The following is a 12,460-nucleotide window of genomic DNA, read 5'->3' as shown; positions in this document are numbered from 1 at the left end:
CACAGCCCTATTTCAGTAGACCAGCACAATGAACCGAGGAGCCTCTGCCATTTTGCTGCATTGTAGGTCTAAGGATGACCTTGACTGCCATAAGTCAACAGTTCAGCTTTTGATCTGAGAGGCTGCATTGCAATACAAAACTGTTGTTACGTCCGGTTTGGATGAATACAGGAAGTGACGTATCAGCGATTCGGAGTGAGCGAGCCAGGCACTCCGTGAGGCTGTGGTGTGATGCGGCCCCTGTGGCGGCCCCGTCTTCCCGGCACTGTGAACCTGGGCTGTGCGGTGAGGTAGATTTTGGCACCAGAGTAGAGAGTGGTGACCGGAGCAGAACATGGCGGGGGGCCGGACGGCTCTCCAACAGCCCCACCGGTGCGGTGTCACGACGTGTGGAGATGCAGAGTCGGCGTGAAAGTGGGTGATGATGTCGCAGCCTGCTACGGCCTCGGCTCCAGCTCCCACTCTGCTCTAGTAGAGTTGTGTTCGAGGCATGTGGGCTGCTGAATTCATATCTGTGCATAGATCGCCGCCTAGTGTTGGGTCCGGATGTTTGCACGTTATTGTCCTGGAAGAGTCTTCGAAGTATCCTGAGATAGGTGACTCCTCCCCCGGACTACAGTGCGCATGGGCATCCTCTCCATCCTCAGATTGTTTTTTTCCGCCATTGGGTTCGGATGTGCTTATCTTGACTCAAGTTCGGAAAATTTAGTTTTCAGGCCAAAAGGCCTTTAGTTTTCGTCGGTACTGTTCCCGATCGGTATCGACAGTTTACAGGCTAGTTTAGCGATTTTAACAACTTTTCGGATCCGTTAAATCCGACCATCGACCGAACTTCGACGATGGAATCGAGGACCCCATTCAAGCGGTGTCCTGTTTGCCACGCCAAATACCCCCATATCGACGTCCACCCGGTGTGTAACAAATGCCTCTCACCGGATCATGACGAATCGAAATGCATGGCCTGTGCCCGATTCAGATCCAAGAAGACTCTACGGAATCGACGAGCCGCGCGACTGGAAGCGCAGCAAGCGGCACCGGCCCCGACCAACATCTTCAGCACCGAGGACGAAGATGTCGAAAGCGTGGAAAATATACCCTCCAGCCCCGCTTCCGAACACGGTTCCCCATCGGAAGACGTAGATGAAGAGCTTTTTCACAGGGAAGAAGCCGACGATGAGGTATGAGACTACGATGAGGCCTTAGGGGCCGAAGAAGGTAGCTCTGGTGAGGAGCAGGGCCTACCCGTCCAAATGGAGGATATCCCAGCGTGTCAGTCGACGGCTCCGGTCGAGGGATCGCCTTCGGGCCTTACCCAAGACCAATCCCGCAGTTCTTCGGCCCCGCCCTCTGGCCCGGCCACGGACATACAGCGAGAGCCATTATTACCTAAAAAGACTGGTTTCCCTTCCACGAAACCGAAATCAATCATCGCACCGGTTCAACAGAAACCGAAAGTGAAACTGACACGGGTCGGCTCGAGGACCACCACACCTTCGACGCCAGCCAAACCCGTCGGCTCCGACCGCACCAAAAGGGACTTCGGTGCCGAACTCGCTGCAGCCGATGTCGGCGCCGACCCAAAAAGAAAAGCCGTCGGTACCGCCAAAGCGCCTCGGCCCCCGGCACCGAAACAATCGGCACCAGCCACCAAGGTGAAAATGGCCACTGCATCTCACTCCACCTCGAAGGCAGCGACTACGGTCCACTCATCGACGCCGTCTACAGCTACTACCTCTCAACTCGATGACCCGGTGACTTCGAAAAAGTCCACACCTACCTCTACGGAACCACTCGGCGCCAAAGAACCGTCGGCGTTCCAGGTGCGACAAGTGGCAGCGTCCTTGCAACGCATCAGGGAAAAGGCAGCCCTCCAGACCTCGTCGGACTCTGAACCGAAAAAGGCACAGAAGGCACCTTCGGCACCGGCCAACATCACCTTCGGTTTGCCGCCATCCACGGCGCCGAAAATGTTCGAGATCAGGACACGTGTTACCCAGACAAGGTCCCCATCCACCGAACACTCTCCTACTGGGACATCACCGTCCCACTTCATCGACGCCGACACCGGCAGGCTCATGCTCCGAAAGCGGAAGATCACTTCAGGGCAGGCTTTGGACTCTTATAGGATCCCGCTAAAGCAAAAAATGCCGGCGGAATCGGAACCAGTTCTTTATGAACGCATCCACACCTATACACAGATCCACAGTCATTCTCTCCGACGCACTCCGACACGGATGCAGTGGAGGACTACATGGGTGACGACACCACCTACCCCGGGGACATGGACCCTGAGGGCCAGCAAGACCCTGATCAAGTCTGGGATGACCCTGTAGACCCAGGTGCCGCTCTGGATACACAGGACACGCAACTTTATGGCGCAAAGACGTCCCACACAGAGGACACTGCTGCATTCAACGCACTCATCGAACGTGCCGCAGCCAATCATGGAGTGCAACTCCACTCAGACACTATCGAGGACGATTTCTTGGTGGACACTTTCGCATCCTCCGAGAGGACCGTAAAGACTCTGCACATGTTAAAAGGTGTCCTCAAGCCAGCAAAGGACATTTTCAAGGAAACCACCAGGGCACGGGTAATAAACCCCAGGATCGAGAAAAAGTACAAACCCGCACCTGGGGACCCCACGTACATTAGAAGCCAGTTGCCTCTGGACTCCATCGTAGTTGCCAATGCTCGCAAACGTGCACACTCGCAGACAACTGGTGATGCTCCTCCCCCGGACAAAGTGTCCAAGGTTCTAGAAACCTCCGGCAAAAGGATTGCAGCCCAGGCAGCAAACATATGGCGCATTGCCAATACACAAGCGCTCCTAGCTCGCTACGACCGCTCACACTATGACACGTTAGAGACCCTACTCCAACACCTACCAGACGAGTACAAAGAGGCAGCGGAGCTCCTCATCAGGGAGGGTCAACTTCTCAAAAATGCATCCATCAAGTGTGCACTGGATGCCGCAGACACTGCTGCAAGGGCAATAAACACCAGCGTCATGCTACGACGACACGCCTGGTTACGAATCTCCGGATTCAAACCTGAGGTCCAAAATAACATCCTCAATCAGCCGGTCAACCCCGACTACTTATTCGGACCGGAGGTTGACACCACCTTAGAAAAGATAAAAAAAGACACGGACACTGCGAAGTCAATGGGGGCTCTGCAAACGCAGACATTTCGTAGTGGCTCCTTTCGTCGCCCCGGAAATAGAGGTGCAGGTAGAGGACAGGGGGCACAGCAAACCTACAATAAAGGGGGCACACAGAGTTCCTACGATAAAAACACCCGAGGTGGATATTGTGGCTCCAGCACCAAGGGCAGAGGACGTGGTTACGGCAATACCAGGTCCTCCCCCAAGAACAAACAGTGACGCCCTCTCCCTTCCCCCCGACCACATAACACCTGTCGGGGGAAGGCTCCAGCGGTTCCTGTCCACGTGGCATTCCATCACCACGGACAGGTGGGTCAAAGATGTTATCCAACACGGTTACTGTCTCGAATTAACCTCCACTCCACCCACCATACCGCCAAAGCACCGTCCTATGTCCTCAGAGCACTTAGCGTTATTACAGCAGGAAGTGCTAAGTATGCTGCAAAAAGGCGCAATAGAGGTCGTGCCCGTCCACCAGCAGGGAACAGGGGTGTACTCTCTGTACTTCCTAATACCAAAAAAGGACGGGTCACTCAGACCTATTCTAGACCTGAGACCCCTCAACCACTACATTCTCTCAGAGCATTTTCACATGCTCACCCTACAGCAGGTTCTCCCGCTCCTCAGACAGGGAGACTTCCTAGCCACGCTAGACCTCAAAGATGCGTATTTCCACATACCCATACACCCCTCACACAGAAAATATCTCCGGTTCACCATTCAGGGGCAGCACTACCAATTCAAAGTCCTTCCCTTCGGAGTGACAACAGCACCCAGAGTTTTCACAAAGTGCCTAGCTACTGTGGCTGCACATCTACGGAGGCAACACATTCACGTCTACCCTTACCTGGACGACTGGCTTGTTCAGGCAAAGTCAGCCCAGCAATGTGCCAGCCACATGTCCCGCACCATTCACCTTCTTCACAGTCTGGGATTCTCACTAAATTACCCAAAATCACATCTCCAACCCGCACACGTACAACAGTACCTAGGTGCGACCATAAACACTCTGGCAGCCACAGCTCAGCCAAATTTAGTGAGGATCAACAGCATGCAAATGCTGATTTCCAAGTTCAAACCCCAACACTCCCTTCCTGCGCGAGTGTTCATGCAGTTGATAGGCATGATGGCCTCCTGCATTTTCATAGTCCCACACGCGAGACTACATATGCGCCCGCTTCAGGAGTGCTTAGCACGTCAATGGAATCAGGCTCACGGGCAATTAAAAGACCTAGTGTTGGTGAGCGGTCGGGCGTACAACTCTCTGCATTGGTGGAATCCACAAAACCTTTGCAAGGGCCGACCGTTCCACGAGCCTGTTCCACAAATAATACTGACAGCGGACGCGTCTCTCCAGGGATGGGGAGCTCATGTACTCAATTACACAGTGCAGGGACTATGGACAATACAACAAAAGAAGATGCACATCAATGTTCTGGAACTGATGGCAATCTTCCTAGCCATGAAGGCATTCAAAGTACACTTGTGCAACAAAGTCGTGTTGATCCGGACGGACAACATGACTGCCATGTACTACATACAGAAGCAGGGAGGAACGCACTCTCCACAGTTGTCTCATCTGGCTCAGAGTATGTGGAAGTGGGCCATTCAGAGGAACATATTCCTCATGGCGGAACACCTCCCAGGCAAGGACAACCAGATGGCGGATCTGCTCAGCAGACACAGCCACCAGATGCACGAGTGGGAGCTACACCCGTCAGTACTCCAACCGTACTTCCAACAGTGGGGTCATCCAGAGATAGACCTATTCGCCACAAGCAAAAACGCAAAATGCCAAAGCTTTGCCGCCAGGTTCCCACATCCACAGTCGCAGGGCAATGCGATATGGATGAACTGGTCCGGCAGATTTGCGTACGCTTTTCCCCCAGCGCCGTTGATACCGCTGGTGGCACGCAAACTGCGACAACACTCACTGACACTCATCCTGGTTGCTCCAACATGGGCACGCCAGCCATGGTACACCACTTTTCTGGAACTTTCCATGGTGCCGCATCAAAGGCTGCGGATCAAACCCGCGCATTTGACGCAGAACCATGGAGACATTCAGCACCCAGATCCGCAACAGCTGAAACTGGCGATCTGGCTCCTGAAGTCCTAGAGTTTGGCTACCTAAACCTCCCACCTGACTGTATGGAGATCATTAAGGAAGCTAGGAGACCCACTACCAGAGCCTGCTATGCAGCCAAATGGAAGAGGTTTGTCATTTATTGCAACAACAATGACATTAACCCGCTAGACGCATCCATTCAAAACATAATCTGTTACCTCTTACACCTATACCGATGCAATCTGGCATACACCTGAATACGTATCCATTTAACCGCAATAGCAGCCTATCTCCAAAACAGGCAGCACCTCTCTTTATTCAGAGTGCCTGCCATCAAAGCCTTCTTGGAGGGACTTAAACGAGTAATTCCCCCAAGACACCCACCAGCACCAGTGTGGAACCTCAACTTGGTCCTCACCCGACTGATGAGTCCACCCTTCGAACCTCTCCACTCATGTGAGATTCAATTCCTCACCTGGAAAGTAGCTTTCCTAGTAGCAATCACTTCGTTGAGAAGAGTTAGTGAACTCCAGGCACTAACCATTCAAGAGCCATTCATACAGGTTCACGCAAACAGGGTCGTACTACGTACCAACCCCAAAATCATGCCTAAAGTAATATCGCAGTTCCACATGAATCAAACGATTGAACTGCCTGTTTTCTTTCAGAATCCACAAAATGTCGCTGAAAGAATGCTCCATACACTAGACGTCAAAAGAGCCCTCATGTACTATATAGACAGAACCAAAAACTTTAGGAAGACAAAACAACTTTTCGTTGCCTTTTCCCCACAACACAAAGGCAACGCCATCTCCAAAGCAGGTATAGCCAGATGGATCGTTAAATGTATTCAAATCTGCTATCAAAAGGCTAAACGTACATTAACGATTCCCCCAAGGGCCCACTCAACACGTAAGTTAGGGGCCTCCATGGCTTTCCTAGGAAACATTCCTTTACATGATATATGTAGAGCAGCCACATGGTCCACTATACATACATTTACCAAACACTATTGTGTAGATGTACACTCAAAACAGCAGGCAGCTGTAGGACAGGCTGTTCTCAAAACTCTTTTTCAGACCGCTGCAGCTGGCACTGGTAGCCGCCGCTAATGGGAGGTACTGCTATATATTCTATGCACAGATATGAATTCAGCAGCCCACATGCCTCGAACTGAATATGCTACTTACCAGTATGCATCTGTTCTTGGCATGTAGGGCTGCTGACATTCATATCGCCCACCCTCCTCCCCGGCGCCTGTCGCAGCTGCAGCTCTCAGAATTACTGTATAGCATGGTCATCACTTTCTGTATCTACTCCATCACTGCCACAATGGCGAAAAACAATCTGAGGATGGAGAGGATGCCCATGCGCACTGTAGTCCAGGGGAGGAGTCACCTATCTCAGGATACTTCGAAGACTCTTCCAGGACAACAACGTGCAAACATCCGGACCCAACACTAGGCGGCGATCTATGCACAGATATGAATGTCAGCAGCCCTACATGCCAAGAACAGATGCATACTGGTAAGTAGCATATTCATTACTATGGAATCAGCAATGGAGTAGCGAGGGTGTGCGGCCCTCGTGTGTGGTCCGTGACCTCTGCTGCTCAGCAGTCTGGCAGTGGTTAGCTAAGAGCAGTTTGGAGGCATCCGCGCTTTAGCGGCATGGAGCGGATTTGCACTGAGAAGAGCTGATGTGAGTGAGTCCCCCCCCCCCCTGTGGCGTGTCCCGATATCTGTTGGTAACAGTGAGTGGGGCTCTTATCTATTTTTTCTTCCTTTTCCGTTTGACTTTCTCCTGTTTTAACAACAGTCTCTTATGCACCCAGTTTAATTTGCTTGCCCGCTCCCACCGCCCCTCTCTTGTCCGCACGAAAAAAATCTCTGTGCTAACAGTGGATTATATTATATATCTTGTATCTTATATATAGGCTTTCCTGTTTTCAGTTTCTATTTTTGGTAAATTCTGGTGGGGTTTTTTCAGTGTTTTCAAGTGATTTCAGTACTTTAAAAAAACAGTGGTCATCAGTGGTTACACATTTTCGCGCCATTAAAAACAACAGAAAGTGTTTTTGAGGTGTTTTTGGAGCGTTTTGCTTTTATTATTGCTTGCTTTCTGCACTGATGCATGGTATATAGACAGTTATACGTACAGTGTATATGAGGTCCAAATAAATTTTTACAAATCAAACTTCTTGTAGTACACCATACAATACTTCTTCAGTGAGTCTTTGGTCATGCACACTCGCTCTTTCCTTTCTATGTAAACTTTTCTCTGTGAAAAGGCCCTCTCAACATTGGCACTTGAGACCGGCAACGTCAAAACAGCCAGTAGACAATTTGCTAACTCTTGCCTCTGACATAGTGTTCCATGCCAATGCTGATGCACCTGAAGATTGCGATTCTCTGGGACAGGTTCTGCATGATTTGAACTGGGCGCATATGCCCCCAGTTATTGAAGTGGTCAAAAATGAAGCAGCACTTTTGAAAGTCCGGATAAAATTCCCCTTTACGGAAGGGATCTAAAACTTTTGCAGAGTACCATAGTGAGACTTCATTGACTTCAAATGCCATGGTTGGTGAAGGGACATTTCTATGCATCATTGTGAGGCATTTCTCATACATTGTAAAATAAAATGTCCTGAATTGCTCCTCAGCATTTCTTTGCTTACTAAGTGGCAAGCACTTTAACATGGAATATGTTGCAGTGCCAAGTCACAAAGTGTTTCCCAGCCTACTCTCAAAGAGATGTTTCACATCTACACCAATTATGCACCAGAATGAACTAAAAAGTCAATAGCATTCTTCATTAACTCTCAAGATTGTAAAGACGGTTTCAGCATACCATCTAGCAAGTGGCAAGGATCTCTTACAGGGAAGCACTTCAGCTCAGGCAGGCATCGATTTTGACAGGTCATCACACAACTTTTTCACATACGTAGCTGAATCACTGCAAATACAAACAATATCACTCCAATCTTTTTTGAACTTGGTAAGAACTTTTTGCAGCAGCTTTAAAAGTCTGGTGTCATGTTTTCACCAGTATCCCAGATGGTTGGTGACAGCACACTTCACATATACCTGTCACTACACCTCGCATTGAATATTTAAAGCCTGGGGTGTTTGGCAATTCATCTACTATCAATACAGACTCGCTAGAAAAGGGGGCTGATTTATCAAGGGGTTTTACCCATTCTGTGTGAGTTAATGTGATAGCACATATTGGGAAAGATTCTTGTGAAACAAACCATAATTTTGTTCTTTCCTGATTCTCTACAGTTTATTAAATTATTAAACAAGACCTTAAACATGCTTCTAAACCCTGCATCTTTAGACCAAAGACCACAAAACTGAAAAAAAGCAAAAGGAAGAAGTAATAATATTTTAGTGACATCTCTAAACAACAAAACTCTAGCAGAATAGTGTTAGCTCAATCTTTCTTGCTGCTATCTTGTATAACAAATTTACATTGTATTGGCCCCTTCAAAAATAAATAAAAATATCTCTTTCACTCTCCTTTTCCTTGCTTTGACTAGCTTTTAGTTTGTGGTTTTGTTGGTGTTTTATCAGCAAAAACAGTGATTCAGCACTCCGAGTCAAAAAATATAATTTGCAAATACAAGCAAAGTAAGAGGAAGCACATGAATTCAGCAGGTTCTTATTACTTGGGTTCTTTATTGAAACAATCTTTTTAAAAACGACTGTAACCAACGCGTTTCGACCCAGAAGGTCTTCTTCAGGGCAATGACAATAATAGTAGTATTTCTTAATTCATTTCTTTACTTTTTCTGTAACCTTTACGATTTTTGCAACGCGGAGGGAGCGGTCCTTAAAAATACCAAATATACATGGGCTAAAATATCCATGTGCGCACTGGAATTAATTATTTGAAATAGTCCATTAAGAGTTTACTGTACAAGCTATACTTACTTTGTTGATGTACTTGAAGAATATGAGGTCCAATGGGTACTCCCTTTTAGAGTGAGGGACCAAGTAGAATTTCAGAAAAATCTAGAATTGTTCCTCTTTGATTTTTGGAAATAGAGAGTTGGAAGAGGTGTGGAATATTCCAGAGGGTGTTTTGCCAGGTAATATTAGATCAGCCAGGCGGGGCCTTTCCCTTCTGGACTGCCTGAGAACTAATGATCTTTTTGCTTTAAATGGTCGGTTTCTGAAGGACTCGCCAGCCTCTGTTACCTTTCGTTCATTAATCGATTATATAGTGGTAGCATGACAAATGTTTGGTGCCTGCTCCCATTTTGAGGTATTAAGGATGAATTTAAAGTTCAATGTTTTTCGATTTAGATCTTAAGTTGTATGAGAGCTGGAATTCAAGAAACGTTAGCATTGTCTACAGTAAAACCAATGTGCACACTTTTTGGTCTCAAAATAATATGATAAATCTGGTTGCTTATGTTAAAATGGCGACTTCAGCCAGTTATTTTCACAGAGAACTCTATTGCTTGGTTTGAAGAGCAGCTGCCTGTGTTTCGATCATGTGGGAGAAAATAAAGTACTGCCAGTGTTAAATCCTCTGTAGCTATCTCCTGGGAGGTAAAGAAGGTAAACTGTGATATATAAATTCACTAGTAAGAAAACAATTTAAGCAGTCGTCACTACTGAGGCAAAAGGAAATCAATCGATTGAAGCGGTGTGAGAACTAGATTGAAGGTGTCTGAACAGAGGAGGCAGGAGGACCGGAAATGGACTGTGTTGAAAGAAGCCGCTTTCTCTGGTGACTTGTGTAAATACTGGTTATTGATCGCAGAATACTGTGATACTAGAATTAAGGCTGAGACCATTCTGATTTTCGATGCAAAATGGTCCCATTAAGTCTCGCAGTTCTATGCCATCAATTCCAGATGTGGGATGTTGTTGGAGTTGAGTGATGAGCCTCCTCGTTCGGGCGAATATGGCCCGCCCTCTTGTGAGAGGATATAGGTTTTTATTAAAGGCGCAAGATTCTCTGGAGCAATGGGCCCATATGAACGTCCAATATCTGTTATCAAACAAGAGGTCTCTGCATGGGCCTGGCTGCTGTGTCCAGTGTTCCAATATGGTTACCAGTATGGGGTTATTCCGTTGTCATGCAAAGGTGGTGTGGTTGTGCCTCTATATTTACAATGGTCTGAAAACCTCTCCCTCTAGTTTCATGCAGACTGCGTTGTTGGACGCGATCGGCAAATTGTTTCTAAAGAGTATTTTCCTTCACCTCCAGGACTGGGCGTTTGGTAATAATCTTGTTCCTGCCGAGCAAGCTGTTTTTTGTAAGAACTGCGGAACCTTGGATATTATTTTGACCCTCCAAACATTGATAGATAAGTATTCTGTGGGCACGGAAATGGCCTTATATTCTGCTTTTATTGGTTTCTCCACAGCGTTCGATAGGGTTGACCGTGGGACGCTGTGGAGGAAATTGGTGGCATTGGGGGTCCCCGCACATTTGCTCAGGTTGATAGTTGCTTTTTACTCCTCAACTTGGTCTCAAGTTTTGATGGGATGGAATCGGGGTCTCTCGAGCAGGTCTGAAGCAGGGGTGTTTACTTGTGCCCCTTCTTTTCTCCATCTACATACATGAACTACCTTGCAAAGGGGGATTTGGCTAAATTAGGATTAATGAGTATTGGCTGTTTGCTCTGTGCTGATGATGTTGTTATGATGGATTTAACTCAGATAGGGCTACAGAGGTGTCTCTCTGAGTTGGGGAAATTATGCTGATGAACATTTTTTTTAAATAAATATCCTGAAGAGTGAAGTCGTGTTTTTTTGGTCGGGGTGCAGAGTTAGGATGGGTATGCATTGGTTCCTGCGAAATGACAACATGGAAGCGGTAAAGGTGTATCCATGGCTAGGTGGAATTGTTTCCAATAACTGCCTAAATAAGGATCACATTAGTCAGCGTAGAAGTAAGGCTTCAGCTCAAGCTTCTGCCACAGGCAGATTATGTAGGTGTTGTGGGCAAAGGCATTTCGCCCATGTATTGGCGGTCTATTAGTTTAAGATTCCGCCTTCATTGAGCTATGCCTGGGAGGTCATGGGAGAACGGCATTGGTCTTTTTTTGAGAAGGTCGAAGGGCAAATTTGGCGACAAATTTTTTGTTTGAAATCTTTTGCCGTTCCATCAGCTCTCCTGCTTGCATCCAGGCTCCTCTCCACATAAGTGTTTGCTATGGCTGCTGTATTAAGGTGGGGGAACATTCTACTGAATGGTGAATCCGAGTCCATCTGAGCTGCATTGAAACATGAAATATTTTATTGTTTGAGCGGAAGAAGTGCCCTCTTTTTAAACTATATGAAAGCTCTGGATTTCTTTTTTTTAATTGGTCAGAATGGGATGGTTCCCCTCCTGAAGCTCACCTTAAAAAACGTAATCAAAAAATCAATCTAAGAATTAAGCTAGAAAAGGGATATTGTGTTGTGTGCTCAGCGTGCCCGAAATAAAATGATATTGGAGCGAAGCATATGTAAATATGTAAAATAAAAAAACTACAGTATGTACTGTGAAACCTCCTCTATGGTACGCGCAGAACCGTTTTGTTATTAAGGTTGAATCTACTTTTGTTACAAATCATTACTGGATCCTGGGATGGGCTACCAAAGGAGGAGAGTCTTTGTGATCTCTGTGGGAATTGGGCGCTATTTGTTTGTGCTCATCTTCATTCATTGCGGCGCCAATTGCTAAAACCCTTGTTTTTAAAGAGCAATATAACCACGGCAGTGGAGGCCTGGAAATGTTTATCTGCACCACCATCAGAAATCGCTTTTAAACAATTTTTGAATATTTTCTAGATTTGTCTGAATTTTCGTAAATTTCATAGTCATTGCACTGGTTCATGAATTTGAGGAATTGGTACTCTAGGTTTCAAATACTTTTGCACAGTATGAAATTGATTTATTGTACTAAGTACTGTAGTAGCGTTGCACTTTAAAACATTTTGCTTCACTCATTTGGTGTATTTATTAGGCCTGGCTTGTATTGCGTTATATTATTTTAATTAATTGATTGCGTATTTGCTCTTTTTTGTGTCGGGGGCCTTACAGCTTAGTTGTAAGTTGATTATTTTTTATCATGTATTTCGGAGCACCATGTACTGTATATTGTATGAATTATTATGTTTTTTACTTTTTTACTGTATTTTATGTGGACCTCTTTGAGTTCCAAATCATCACATTAAAAATCTTGAATCTTGTTGTTATGGGTAAGTAACATTTCCTCACTTA

At 46.6% G+C, this 12,460-nt stretch overlaps 1 protein-coding gene across 3 annotated transcripts in view; it reads left to right on the top strand.

Moving 5' to 3' along the window:
* The window catches only part of LOC146869417 (coiled-coil alpha-helical rod protein 1-like), a 208,944-nt gene that overhangs the window by 138,550 nt on the left and 57,934 nt on the right, over nt 1–12,460 (top strand). The window lies entirely within an intron of this gene.

Source organism: Triturus cristatus, chromosome 1_1, assembly GCF_964204655.1.
Source record: "Triturus cristatus chromosome 1_1, aTriCri1.1, whole genome shotgun sequence".
NCBI classification, from domain to species: domain Eukaryota; kingdom Metazoa; phylum Chordata; class Amphibia; order Caudata; family Salamandridae; genus Triturus; species Triturus cristatus.
The sequence above is the reverse complement of the archived record's forward strand: the minus strand, read 5'-3'. Positions and strand labels throughout refer to the sequence as shown.